This window comes from Chaetura pelagica, unplaced genomic scaffold (assembly GCF_000747805.2).
Source record: "Chaetura pelagica isolate M959 unplaced genomic scaffold, ChaPel_1.0 scaffold62, whole genome shotgun sequence".
Classification (NCBI taxonomy): domain Eukaryota; kingdom Metazoa; phylum Chordata; class Aves; order Apodiformes; family Apodidae; genus Chaetura; species Chaetura pelagica.
This window is the reverse complement of record NW_009952438.1, coordinates 53,595-65,904: the sequence shown is the minus strand read 5'-3', so window position 1 is coordinate 65,904 and position 12,310 is coordinate 53,595.

Genomic DNA, 12,310 nt, shown 5'->3' with positions numbered 1-12,310 from the left:
CTGCCATTTATTACTTACATTATCCATACCTGCATGGTATTTTTCCTACTGCAGTGGATCAGATCTGTGATAACAACAGGAAGCACACACATACATTAAATTATTCTATAATTTCAACTCTCCATGTCAATGCAGATCAGGACTTTTTGATGTGAGACAAAGCATCCCAGAAACAACACAGATTTGTAAACTACTTTTAAAAGGCATAAAAAGTTCCTGTGCTGCATATTAAAACAGCATAACAGAGAGTTTAGTGCTGAGTGACCAACTCAGAACATGAAGTGCTTTTCATAGAATCATCATAGACCATAGACTCACAGACTGGTCTGGGTTGGAAGGGACCTTCAAGACCATCCAGTCCCAACCACCTGCATGGGCAGGGACACCTCCCACCAGCCCAGGTTGCTCCAAGCCCCATCCAACCTGCCCTTCAACACTGCCAGGGATGGGGCAGCCACAGCTTCCCTGGGCAACCTGGGCCAGGCTCTCCCCACCCTCACACTCCACAATTCCCTCCTCATGTCTCACCTCAATCTCCCCTCCTCCAGTTTTCATCCATCCCCTCTTGTCCTCTCCCTCCCTGCCCTTGTCCCAAGCCCCTCCCCAGCTTTCCTGGAGCCCCTTCAGGCCCTGGAAGGTGCTCTAAGGTCTCCCTGGAGCCTTCTCTTCTCCAATGTTTTCTCCCTGATGTCTAACCTTACTTATTTCACAGACTGAGAAGCTTCAACACCTGATCTGTTTGTAGATGACAGGAAAGCCGAACTGGCTCCCCAGAGCTGTTTTAACACTCAATATAATATTACGGAGACACCTTCAGTGAACTCCAGTTTCTCCAGTTTTCAGAGCCGGCCGAAGGATCTGAGGGAGCAGGAATTGCCATCTGCCGGCCGAGCAGGGAATGCTCTTTGTCCTCAGTTTATTTCTTCATCCATCGGGCTCAGTTCGGCTCCAGGGTTCGAGCCGCGGAGCTCCCGGGAAGGGCAGGAAACCCGCGGGGGCAAAGATGGATCTGGGGGGTTCATGACGTGACTTGTTGTTCAGGTGTTGGGTTTAAATAAGGTAGCCAGAGAAATTACCGTTCCCTTACAGCCCGGAAATTAAACTTCACATTTGATACTTTCAAGTGACAAAAAGAGAAAGCAGGGGAGGCAAAAACTCCTGCCAGGAGAGGAAGGTCAGGACTGCAGATTCCTGCCTCCAGCTCAGAGGGGAGCAGGGCAGCAACCCCTGCCCATTCCAACCCAAATCCTGGGCAGCACAGCCCCTGACTCTCCCCTTCGAGGCCTCTCTTGAATTGAGGTGCCCAAAACTGGACCCAGTACTCCAGGTGTGGCCTCAAAGTCATCCTCAGTAAGAGAAAAGCACAACAAGTCCTGGGAAGCACAGATGCAAGGTAGGTTTGTCTGGACAGTTCATCTACCCAAATAGGTGGTAGAAGATCCCCCCTTAGTTTTCTCACCTGCAGGCTGAACACATCCAGCCCTCCCAGCCTCTGCTCATGCAGCATGTGTTTCAGCATCCTGACCATCTTGGTGACCATCCTCATGTGAAAAAACCTCTAGGTACTCAAAATAATGATCTCCAGGATGTTATTTTTCATTAGAAAGTTCATTAGTGAGTTCTTGGGCTTATGTTGGCTCCTTCTCTGGCAGCAGTAGCTCCCTAAGCAATGGTGTCCAGCAGGCACAGAAAACATCCATCATTGTTAAGAAATCAAGATGAAAGCTGCTCCTACTGCACACCTCAGAATTGTTCACACAACAGTCCCTTTGCTCCTACGTGCCCTTCTGCTCTCAGAAAGACTGTAAGAGAAGTGCAGAGAGGGCAACTCAGCAACGTGATACAGCTTCTGGGTGAAAAGCATTGAAGCTCATCAGGACTCCTCAGCTTGGGAATGAAATCAGGAAGGAAACTGGGGCCTGTAAAATCATGACCAGTGTGAAACAGGTGAAGGAAAATACCTGCTAACTCTCAAACAGCAGAGCTAGTGGAGATCCAGGCTTCAAGTTTAACCCAGTATTTACTATTTTGCTCAACCACACTGAATTATGGAACTAATCAATGCAAAGTGTTTCAGATGCACTGAACAAACCAATAGGTAGAGCCATGAAAGAAAGATGCAGTTAACAACAAAACACAACAAACAGGAGACCATCTCCAACTCAAGAACTTTATACACTGCAGGTTTCTTTATGTGAGGAAACAATGGGACAGGTACTGAAATAAAGCTCTGCTGAGCTTCTCGCTGGTCTTTCACTCTTTCCTGCAGCACCTGGAGCAGGACACACTCATTTTAAACTCCCAGAGTGAAGCACAAATGCAGATTCCTGCTATGCAGACACTGCAGGGTTTTTTTCCCCCATTTGTGGAAATCATATGGACAATCCCTCCAGCAGGCAAGGAGGGAGTCTTACCTCTGGAAAAGTCACTCTCTGAATCAGGTTCCCTCAGATGGAAAGAATCCTTGATGTGAATTGAGAGTGGTTGTTCCTTTGGTCTTGAGACATGGGTGAAAATTGTAAAGGAGGCAGAAGTAAAAATGTCAAAGCAGAGCACTGAGCTCTGAGCACTTGACTGAATTTCTTTTTCTTCAGCTTATGAAAGGTCAGCGTTGGTGTTGGCATTATCAGCATGTTATTCTGAGCAGAAAGGTATGAAAGGTTTCCATGGTTGCAAACCAACTTTGTCCTGTCCCCAGAGTTTTCATTCCATGGGAAGCTTTGGCTTTTCATTCTCATTTGGAACAACAACAAGGTTTGCAGATGTTGCAAGTCCCAGAAATCCCATTTTCCCAACAGCTCATCCCTCATCACAGACTATCAAACACCAGTGTGTTTGTCTGGACAGGGAGGGTTCATCCCTTAGGTATCTTTATTCACACCCTTCCTAACCTTTAGGCAAGGAGCTCACTCAGATATTTTGGTCCGTGGAAGATGGATCCAGCAATCCTCATGTCCCACACCCCAGTTAATGATCTAAAAAACTAACACATTTGAATCACCAAGTCCTTCTTGGCAAGAACAACACACGAAGGAGCAATAACGATTGTCCAAACAGAGAAACAGGAATGCTTGTTCTCATGAAGGTTTCCCCTGAATTTCACTCAGCAGCAACAAGGAACAGGCTCCTCCAGAGCAGAATGTGTCCAACACTTCTGCAAAGTGTGACTGCAGGTTCACAGGAGCCCTCAGAGGAGAAGATCTTAAGGCCTCTGGGTTTTGGTTTTATAAGGAGGAGCTGCTGCCACGAGGAAAGCCGTGCTCAGCCTCTGAAGAGCCACGTGCTGCTTCAGAATCTTGGTGAGGACTTCTTGTCTACACTATAGTTTATCCTATGCCCAGCACAGCAGGGTGCTGGGATCCTCCTCAGATGAACCTGCTTGTTTACTGTTCTACAATTAATAATAATTATAAGCACTCAAAACTAATTCTTCTTGAAGGTTGCGCTGTAGATAAGAATAAAATAAGATGTAGGACAAACGTCTCTAACAAGTCTCCTAAAACAAAACTGAGACAAGTAAACACAAGTTGGGAAGCTGTGGTTTGGTTTTTTTTACTTAAAAGTCTCAATGGGGCCTAGGGCCTTCTACAAATGGAGCAGAATTCCTGATCCTTAGATGGGAATGATGTGTCACCTCATACTGTGAGGCTCTTACAGAGATGTGTGTGTGGGGACAGAGTTCTCTGTGTGATACATGGGGAAAGATCTTAAAGACCTTGCTCCAACTTCTGGTTTACAACTGATGATTCCTTCCCCCCTGCAGAAGATACTTTTCATACAGGATTCAAAATTGTTTTTGCAGATGTGACTAAATTCTTATCTCTCCTTTTCCTGTCTTTCAAGTCAGATGTTTAGTTCAATGTCCAACAGGGGACAGGGACCAGAAGAAAAGGAAGATCAGAAAGTTTCCAGTTTCAGTTACCTGGCTTTTGCTGTGAGAAAACACCAGCACCACTGCCCTGTCTCAAGAGTTTGCCTGTTCTGTCTTTGCACTCACTTGTTTTGCTGACAGAGCCAGGCCCGTGGAAACTGACTCTTTACCTACTCAGTTGAAAAGTTCATCCTGTTCTAGTTTGTAGCAGAACAACAAAACTTTCCTGTAAACTCAGCTCCAAGAATCCACTACAAGCCAAACACTCGAACCATTTCAATAAACCACAAAATGTGACAAGTTTTTCCTTCTCTGCTATCATTTACCACCCGTTCCCTCCAGGCACACCAGCCAGGCAGCACATCCTGCCACCAACGTGATTCTCTAAAGGAATGTGATTTACCTCTGGCAGAACCTCACGTGTGAGACCATCTTTAGGGCAGGTTTGTCATGTCCTACACACCCACGTGCTGAAAAAGCACATCACCTTTCCCTTTTTTATCAAATTCCTTTAACTGTATTTCTACCTTGATAGGGCAGCCTTGTCTATATGCACTGGAACTCTTTGGCCACAAAAGCAACAGAACAGATTTCCTTCCAGGAATTGAAAGAAAAGAGAACCTAATCAGCAATTACCTCCTGAAAAGAGCAACACAAGTCTGATAGAATTTAAACGAAATTTAAAGTATTTTCCATCATGGGAGAAAATAATCTGTCTCCAAAAGTTTTGAGGCTGGGACTGAGATGCAGTGCTAGCTTTCCAAACACAACACACCACCACGCAGGGCTCCTGATCATGCCCAGACTAGAACAAGCACATCTTCCTATTTTATTCAAGTTCATGAAACAAAAGCATCCAGTGCAGCTCAAAATGTGTCATTCATGGCCACAGCTCCACAGCATCAGGGGGAAAAGTATGATGAAAAATCTTGGTAGCAGAAGAAATCCTACCAGCTAAAGCAGAAGCCACACCAGGAGTTTTGCCAGAAGGGCACTCATGATGAAAAGGACAACTTTCCTCATTATTATTATTATTTTGAAGTTTGCCTTCAAACCTGGACAGCTTTCTTTGTGTTTTGCTACAAGGCACAAGATGAGCCAGTGTCTCTCTCCCTGCTGACCAGCACCGGGTGGTGTTGGCCTTTGTTGATAAACCTCAGCATTTTTGAGAGCCTTTCTTTGCCAAGAAAGCCACAAACTGCGAGCGGTTCCGCTCCGGTCGGCTTCTTTCTGGCCAGGTGTTGCTGAGAGCTGCCCCAGCTCCACCACAGCATGGGCTCCAGCCAGAGGAAGGCACACAAAAACACTCACAGAGACCACGCCGAGAGAGAACTCACAACTTGCACGTTCTGCCTTTGTTCCCAAAGCAAACCCCTTCTAAAAAAGTCCGTTAATCTTCACTGTCACATTTGTAAAATGGTGTTAGAAGTGATTTTCTTCAAGGGGAAAGTCGTGGTGAAGCTCACTGGCAAATGTAGGTCCCAAAAGCCATTAGTTTCCTCAAGAACAGAGCTCTGGTAACTCTCAGACCCAGGCACTATCCTACAAATCCTGCTTTAAGCAGCAACAGAGGGAGCAGGAGCTCCCTCCTGCCTCCCATCCCACTCCCAGCCTCTTGCTTCCCCCCCGTGCAGCATCACACCACCCAGCTGTGCTGGGAACCAGCTCAGGGAGCTGATCCAGCTTCAAAACACAGAGCCCTCCTTCCCCTCACACCCCCTGCCTTTCAGAGCCAGCTCAACCCCCCAGTCCAGCTGCCAGTCCCACCAACAGCTGCACCTCCACAACTCCTGGCATCAGCCCTGCTGCTGAGCTCCCCATGTGTGGGGCTCATCTATCCACCCCTGGTTTGTGTGCTGCTTTTTTTCAGAAGCACCATGAAGCATGACCTTTGAGCAACTGGTGTAGGCTCATGGCAGGAAGGGTGGGTACCCCTCTCTCTCTGGAAGGAAAGGGAGAAGGAAATGCTCAGCAGTTACCAGCTCTTTCAATCTTTCTTCAGGTCAGTCCTTCCTGCTCAGCCCTGAAGGGACCAGATCTGGAGCACACACAGAAACCCCCCACTCATCAACCACAGAGCACACTGGGGTTGGACAGCTATTCCACTGCAGTGTTGGAGAAGCCACTAGGTATCTCAGGTATGTTCAGAAAAAAAGGAGAAAAAAGACCAAAAAAAAAGGCACCTGCAGACTTCTTTTCATGACACATAAAACGAAACCTGCCTAATATTTCATTCAAATAACCCTAATGAGCAAGGAATTATTCCTGTGTGCAAAGCAAGCCAACAGAGACTGAAATCTATCACCTCTTACAAATGAAAAGCTTCTTACTGTTTATTGCCATGCTGTGCATGCTCTTTGGAGGGTCTCATTCATTCTCCATAATAATGTTTGCAATTAAAATAATTAAATGGCTGTGATGGGAGGTGAATGCACGTTCTGCATCACTCTTTTCATAGCAAACCACCCCACTGCAAACTTGCTGGGGCAGCAGAGGGGACTGCCTGTCTCTGTGCAGAGATGGATGCCAAGCAGATACATACTCAGGACAGCCAGGAATGCTCAGCTTGGCTTCCAGGGATGTTTGGTAGCTTGGTGTGAATTTATACTGCTAAATACCTTATGTTTCCTGCCTGCACTGGGACTGGTTTCTGTCACATGCAAGAGCACGACACAGCAGGAGAGAGAGGAGATGTTTTGCCTGGACCTTCCCTTCACCCTTCTCACCTTCCCCCAGAGGAGAGAGGCAGCTTCTGGGCCAAGCAGCTCAGCTCCCACTGGATAAAAACCTTAGAGACTGAGAAGATGTAACCTGCTCTTGGACTTCAGTGGATTAGGAAAACAGAACTCCCAACTGAGCAGAAGGAATGGGCCTTTATCTGAAAAACAGGCAGGGAGAGAAGAGGCTTTTCAGCTATCTCTTGGCAACAGCTGATGCTGGCCCCCAGTGAGGCTGCCTGTGGCTCGTGTAGATAATTGCTGTTGCAGCAATAATTTCAGAGCATAAAGCAGCCCCAGAGGTTCCCCTGCCTTGAGGCCAGCAGCAGCCATCCATGCCTTAATTCTGCAGCCTGAAGAAGGGGAGAAAGAAAACCAGCACCTAAAGCAGCCTTAGAGCTGACACAGAGGGCTCAGTCCTCAGGGAAGCCCTTTCTGCTGGGCCTTCCCCAGGGACTGCACATGGACTTCAGGGAAGAGGGAGAGAAAGAGATGTTAAATCAACCTTACTTTGCATTGCAGCACTTGATATGCAAGGACTCCTCCTCACTGGGCATGGCTCAGATCCTGGCAGGCAACACAGCACAAGAGACATGGTTGTGTCCCCCTGGCAGGGGATAAGCACCCCAGGATCCCAGTTTGCTGAGGAAAGCCTGGCATCCCTTCCCCTGGCACCAGCAGGTCAGTGCTCTTGCTCACACTCTCCCACTTAGGCAGCAGTTGGAGCACTGGGTCTCGTTGGGCCCTTCCAGATTTCCCTGCCCAGTCCTGTGGTTGACAGGACAGCTCTTCATCCCAGCTGCTCTTTTGATTCTGGCTTTGGGGTCTGAGTCCTGACCTTGAACATTGCTCTTCATTCCTTGCTTCTGTTTTCCCTCAGGAAGTGCCTTGATTGTTCCAGTGACCAACTGAGCAAATAATGCTCAGTGTGGGGTACAGAAGGTAAGGGAGAAGGGTGGGAGAGGCCAGTATGGTGACCACCAGGAGAGTAGGAAAGATCAATACAGTAATCACCACAAGCAGTAAAAGACAAGAAGTTCAGGCTCTTGCCAGCACAAAGAGATGATCTGGACAAACAGCAGGAAAGGGGTCCCTGCAGCTGTGTCTGGTCTGGAGGCTGTGAGGGTGAGGGAATGGCAGCAATCACAACAGAGCAGCCAGGGCACACATGGGTGTACTTTGGGGTGATTGATGGATAGAGGGAGAAATCCAGATTTGATAGGTCTTGGGTTGCATCACAGGAAGGATTAGGGGATTATGCAGGGGAAAGTGGGAACAGAATGAGAATTTGGGGGAATGCCATTAGCCACACATGCTTTCTCTTAAGCTCTGCTCAAAGCTCTGTCTCCTCCTCCTGAATTACTTTCAGCTCATCTTGAGAAGCAGCAAAAAAACCCAACAGATAGAATGTGACTTAAAGTCAAAGAAAACAAGAATGAACAAGGAACAGACACCTTAGAACTTACCCAATCAGCCTTTGCCTACTGTGTTCACTGAGTAGATGATTCCCATGTTACTTAGGATGGGCCTTAATCCCAGACTAAGTTTTTCCTCTCTCAACACCCATTTTCCTGCATCAGAAATGCTGTGTCCAGAAGGAGCAGGGAGGTGCTGGTGCCCTGTCCTGGCCCTGGTGGGGCTGCAGCTCCAGCACTGGGGGCAGCTCTGGGCCCCTCCCTGCAGGAAGGACATGGAGGGGCTGGGGCAGGTCCAGAGGAGACATCGAGCTGGGGAAGGGGCTGGAGAGCAAGTCCTGTGAGGAGAGGCTGGGGGAGCTGGGGGGGTTTGGTCTGGAGAAGAGGAGGCTGAGGGGAGACCTCATTGCCCTCTGCAGCTCCTGGAAGGAGGGTGCAGGGAGGTGGGAGTTGGACTCTGCTCCCAAGTGAATAACAACAGGATGAGAGGAAATGGCCTGAAGCTGCACCAGGGGAGGGTTAGATTGGATGTTAGAAAGAACCCAAAGAATGGCTGGACAGTGAAACAGGCTGCCCAGGGAGGTGGTGGAGTCACCATCCCTGGAGGTGTTTAAGAGAAATAGTGCTTAGGGACATGATTTAAGCACTGACTGGGTAGATTAGGTGACTAGATGATCTTTTGGGATGATTCTGTCCAGGGTTAGGACTCCAGGATTAAGGGTCAAGGCTTAACAAAGCATAATAAGCAAATTAAATGGTCTAGGGTTAAGAGTCTAGGGTTGAGGGTCTACTGCTATAGGTCTGTAGTTAAGCATCAAGGGTAAATGATCTAGCTGATGTGGTGGTGTTAGGTCATAGGCTGGACTTGATGATCTCCAAGGTCTTTTCCAGCCTTGGCCATCCTGTGATTTTAATGACTTTGTTCACACACACTTCAGTCCCTCCTGCCTGCCACAATCTCCAAGAAAATCAATTCCCAAGCTCCTCAGGCAGGTCCCTCAAAAACCCCTTCCTCCAAAAATGTCTTTGCCAGTTCCTCCTCACTATCTTCTGCATAGATCCACGACAGCAAAGCTGTTCTCCCTGGGCAGTATTAGCCCAGTCTTCACTGGGAACATTCACCCATTTAGGAAGGCAATCCTACACAGGCTTCACAGTCAGGAGCCTCATGTCTCCTTTTCCTCGTGTATTTTTAGGAAACCTGACTTCTGATACAACTGCCCTGTCTCTCAACTGTGCCTTTGGATTGCACTGGTGACATGTCAGCACTGCTAGAGACCCTTCAGCAAAGCTCCAAAGGAGGAGATAAATGGCCCTGGACAGAGGGGAGAGCTGTCAGCACCACAGGCAGCACACACCATGCTGTGCAGGATGGCTGTGGGATATGTATATTTTATGCCCAGCTGCCATTTTCCACTTCCCCCTCTTTAATAATGAAAATGTCTCTAATGCAGTTCTGCCCTACCCTCCTTACCCCCCCTTATATTTGGTAGCATGTGGAACAAAGACTGGTCAGCCTTTCTGGGAACAGGTTGCCCAGGGGAGTTGTGGTGGCCCCATCCCTGGCAGTGTTGAAGGGCAGGTTGGATGGGGCTTGGAGCAGCCTGGGCTGGTGGGAGGTGTCCCTGCCCATGCAGGGGTTGGGACTGGATGATCTTTGAGGTGCCTTCCAACCCAAATTCCATTTTTCTCTGTTTGCCATGTTGAACTGTCCTCCCTTCCTGCTCTTTTCTAATCCTCTCCAGCTGCAACCAAGCCAGGGGGGCAGGGAAACCCTCAGTCAAACCCAGAAAGCATTTAGTAAAAACAAATAAGGTTGCTAAGAAACCGTAAAGATAAACTCAAACCCACTAAATCCAGGAAATGTAAAGAAATTCATATGGTCTTTTCAAACACAAGCCCCTCAGTCTCCTCAGTGCTCGCTGTGTCACCCTATTCTAGCAGAGCTCAGGCTGTGCTTATAGTGCCTGGGACTGATGCCCAAAACGTGGGAATCCCAAGAAACCTGCACATGGAGCCACTCCACAGCATCTACCTCTCTTTCACCTTTCCTGACCACGCTACAGGCTAAGAGTTCACAGTGCAGGGAGGCCATGAATTCTCTGCAGATCGTTAGTCATCTGTAATGAGAGAAGCAACAATGCTGCTGGGAGCAGCAGCAGGGCTGGGAGCAGGAGCAGGGCTGGGAGCTGCAGCAGGGCTGGGAGCTGCAACATGCAAATCCAGGATCCAGAAGAAAGCACAGGTCCTACCCTCCCTGCCCTGGCCGTCCTGTCAGCTCAGAGTACTGAAGAGCACAGGCTTGGCTGCTGATCTGCAGCTCCACCTCCATCCTAGCACAGAGGAACAGCTCCCAGAGCCACGCTGTGCCCAGGGGGGTTTTTTGGAAGCTGAGTTCATGCCTACGCTCAACTCCCAAATCAGGGCACCTCCAGGGCCTTGAGAGGGAAGATGAAAGCCAAGGGAAGGGGGTGAAGATGCCAGCCATGCCTGTGCCACGCAGCCCCCAGGGCCATGTTTACATGTTTTCAGAGCCTGGTGAACTCTGGCACAAGGGGCAACTGAGGGCAGGCAAGCCCCTTCCACCAGCTGCCCTGGGAGCACCACATGTTCTCTCCCCGTGTGCTCAGCTTCGCTGCAGCACCTGAGGCACCTCCTCACACTTCACAAGCCTGTGAGAAGCAACAAAGTGCCATGAGAAGGCTCCTGCTTAGCCCTCCTATCTCCATTCACCTGGAGTTAAACCAGACACTGAGAGTGCAGCCATTTCCTACCATGCAGAGGTGCAGCTGCACAAGTTGTACACCAGAAACCACATGTGCCACCAGCCCTGTGGCTCACTCCTTGCTGTGCAGCAAGGCTGACACTTCTCTGAAAGGAATGGGGTGAACTCACTCACTATTTCAGTTTCATCCTGTCTCAGCAGGATCAGATCAGTGGTTCATTTCTGCTATGAGAACAAAACCAGAGAGGATCCCAATTCCCACTCAGAGTTTGCACTTGGAATGGCACCACTTTGACTAGTACAATTTATCACAAATGGAGCAAATTCTAATCCTTGCTAACAACACACCTTGAAAAATCATTATTATGAAAAAGCAGTCTAAATATCCTAAATGTATCATTAAGAGTGTGTCCAGCAGGTCAGGGAGGTTCTCCTGCCCCTCTGCTCTGCCCTGGGGAGGCCTCCCCTGCAGCCCCAGTTCCAGAAGGACAAGAACTACTGGGGAGAGCCCAGCACAGGGCACTGAGATGCTGCAGGGGCTGGAGCATCTGCCTGTGAGGAAAGGCTGGGAGAGCTGGGGCTGTTCAGCTGGAGAAAAGGAGGCTGAGGGGGGATCTGCTCAGTGCTGATCAATATCTGCAGGGGGTGTCAGGAGGATGGGCCAGACTCTGCTCAGGGGTGTCCAGGGACAGGACAAGGGGCAATGGGCACAAACTGGAGCCCAGGAGGTTGAAGGTGGAGATGAGGAAACCCTTCTTGAGTGTGAGGGTCCCAGAGCCCTGGGCCAGGCTGCCCAGGGAGGCTGTGGAGTCTCCATCCCTGCAGACATTCCAGCCCCACCTGGCTGTGTTCCTGTGGGATCTGCTCTAGGGGATCCTTCTCTGGCAGGGGTTGGACTGGGTGATCTCCAGAGCTCCCTGCCAACCACACCACTCTGTGATTCTGTGATCTTTACACTATATCCAGGTGAATTCTTGTCCACCCTGTGGCTGTATTTCACCAGTACAAAAGCTAAGAACTGAAGAGCATCCACAGAAACAGGCCCAGGTCTGGGACATCAGGCACTTCAGGTTCCACCACTATTGAGCAGAGACAGAAGACCCTTCAGAGGGCAAGTACCTGCACTGGGGCTCTCCCAGTGGACAAATTCCCTGTTCCCAGGGCCACCAGAGCTGCAGTAACCCCAGGGGCTGCAGACTCAGCTGCCAGCAGTGCAGCAGCCCTCAGCTGCCCCAGCTTCCTCTTTAGATCAGCAGCAGCATTAAACAAAACCAGCGGCAGGAGGCAACAACTGCTCCTTGAGGATCACTTACCAAGCAGCTTTCACTTTTGGCATGAAGATGTCACAGGCTGTTGGATGGTCTGCATTACCTCCATGGAAATCAGTTTTTAAACATCTAATTAAGCAACACAGCTAGTTTCCAAATTAGGAAGATGATTATTGACTAGAAGAGCAAAAGACAGAATGCTCATTAGTGCAGTTCTTCTATGGCTGTTACCACACATGGTTTCAGTCAGAGTTGCACCCACTTGTATTTCAGAAATATGGTGGGAAATACAAACCTGAAGGATCTTTGGAATT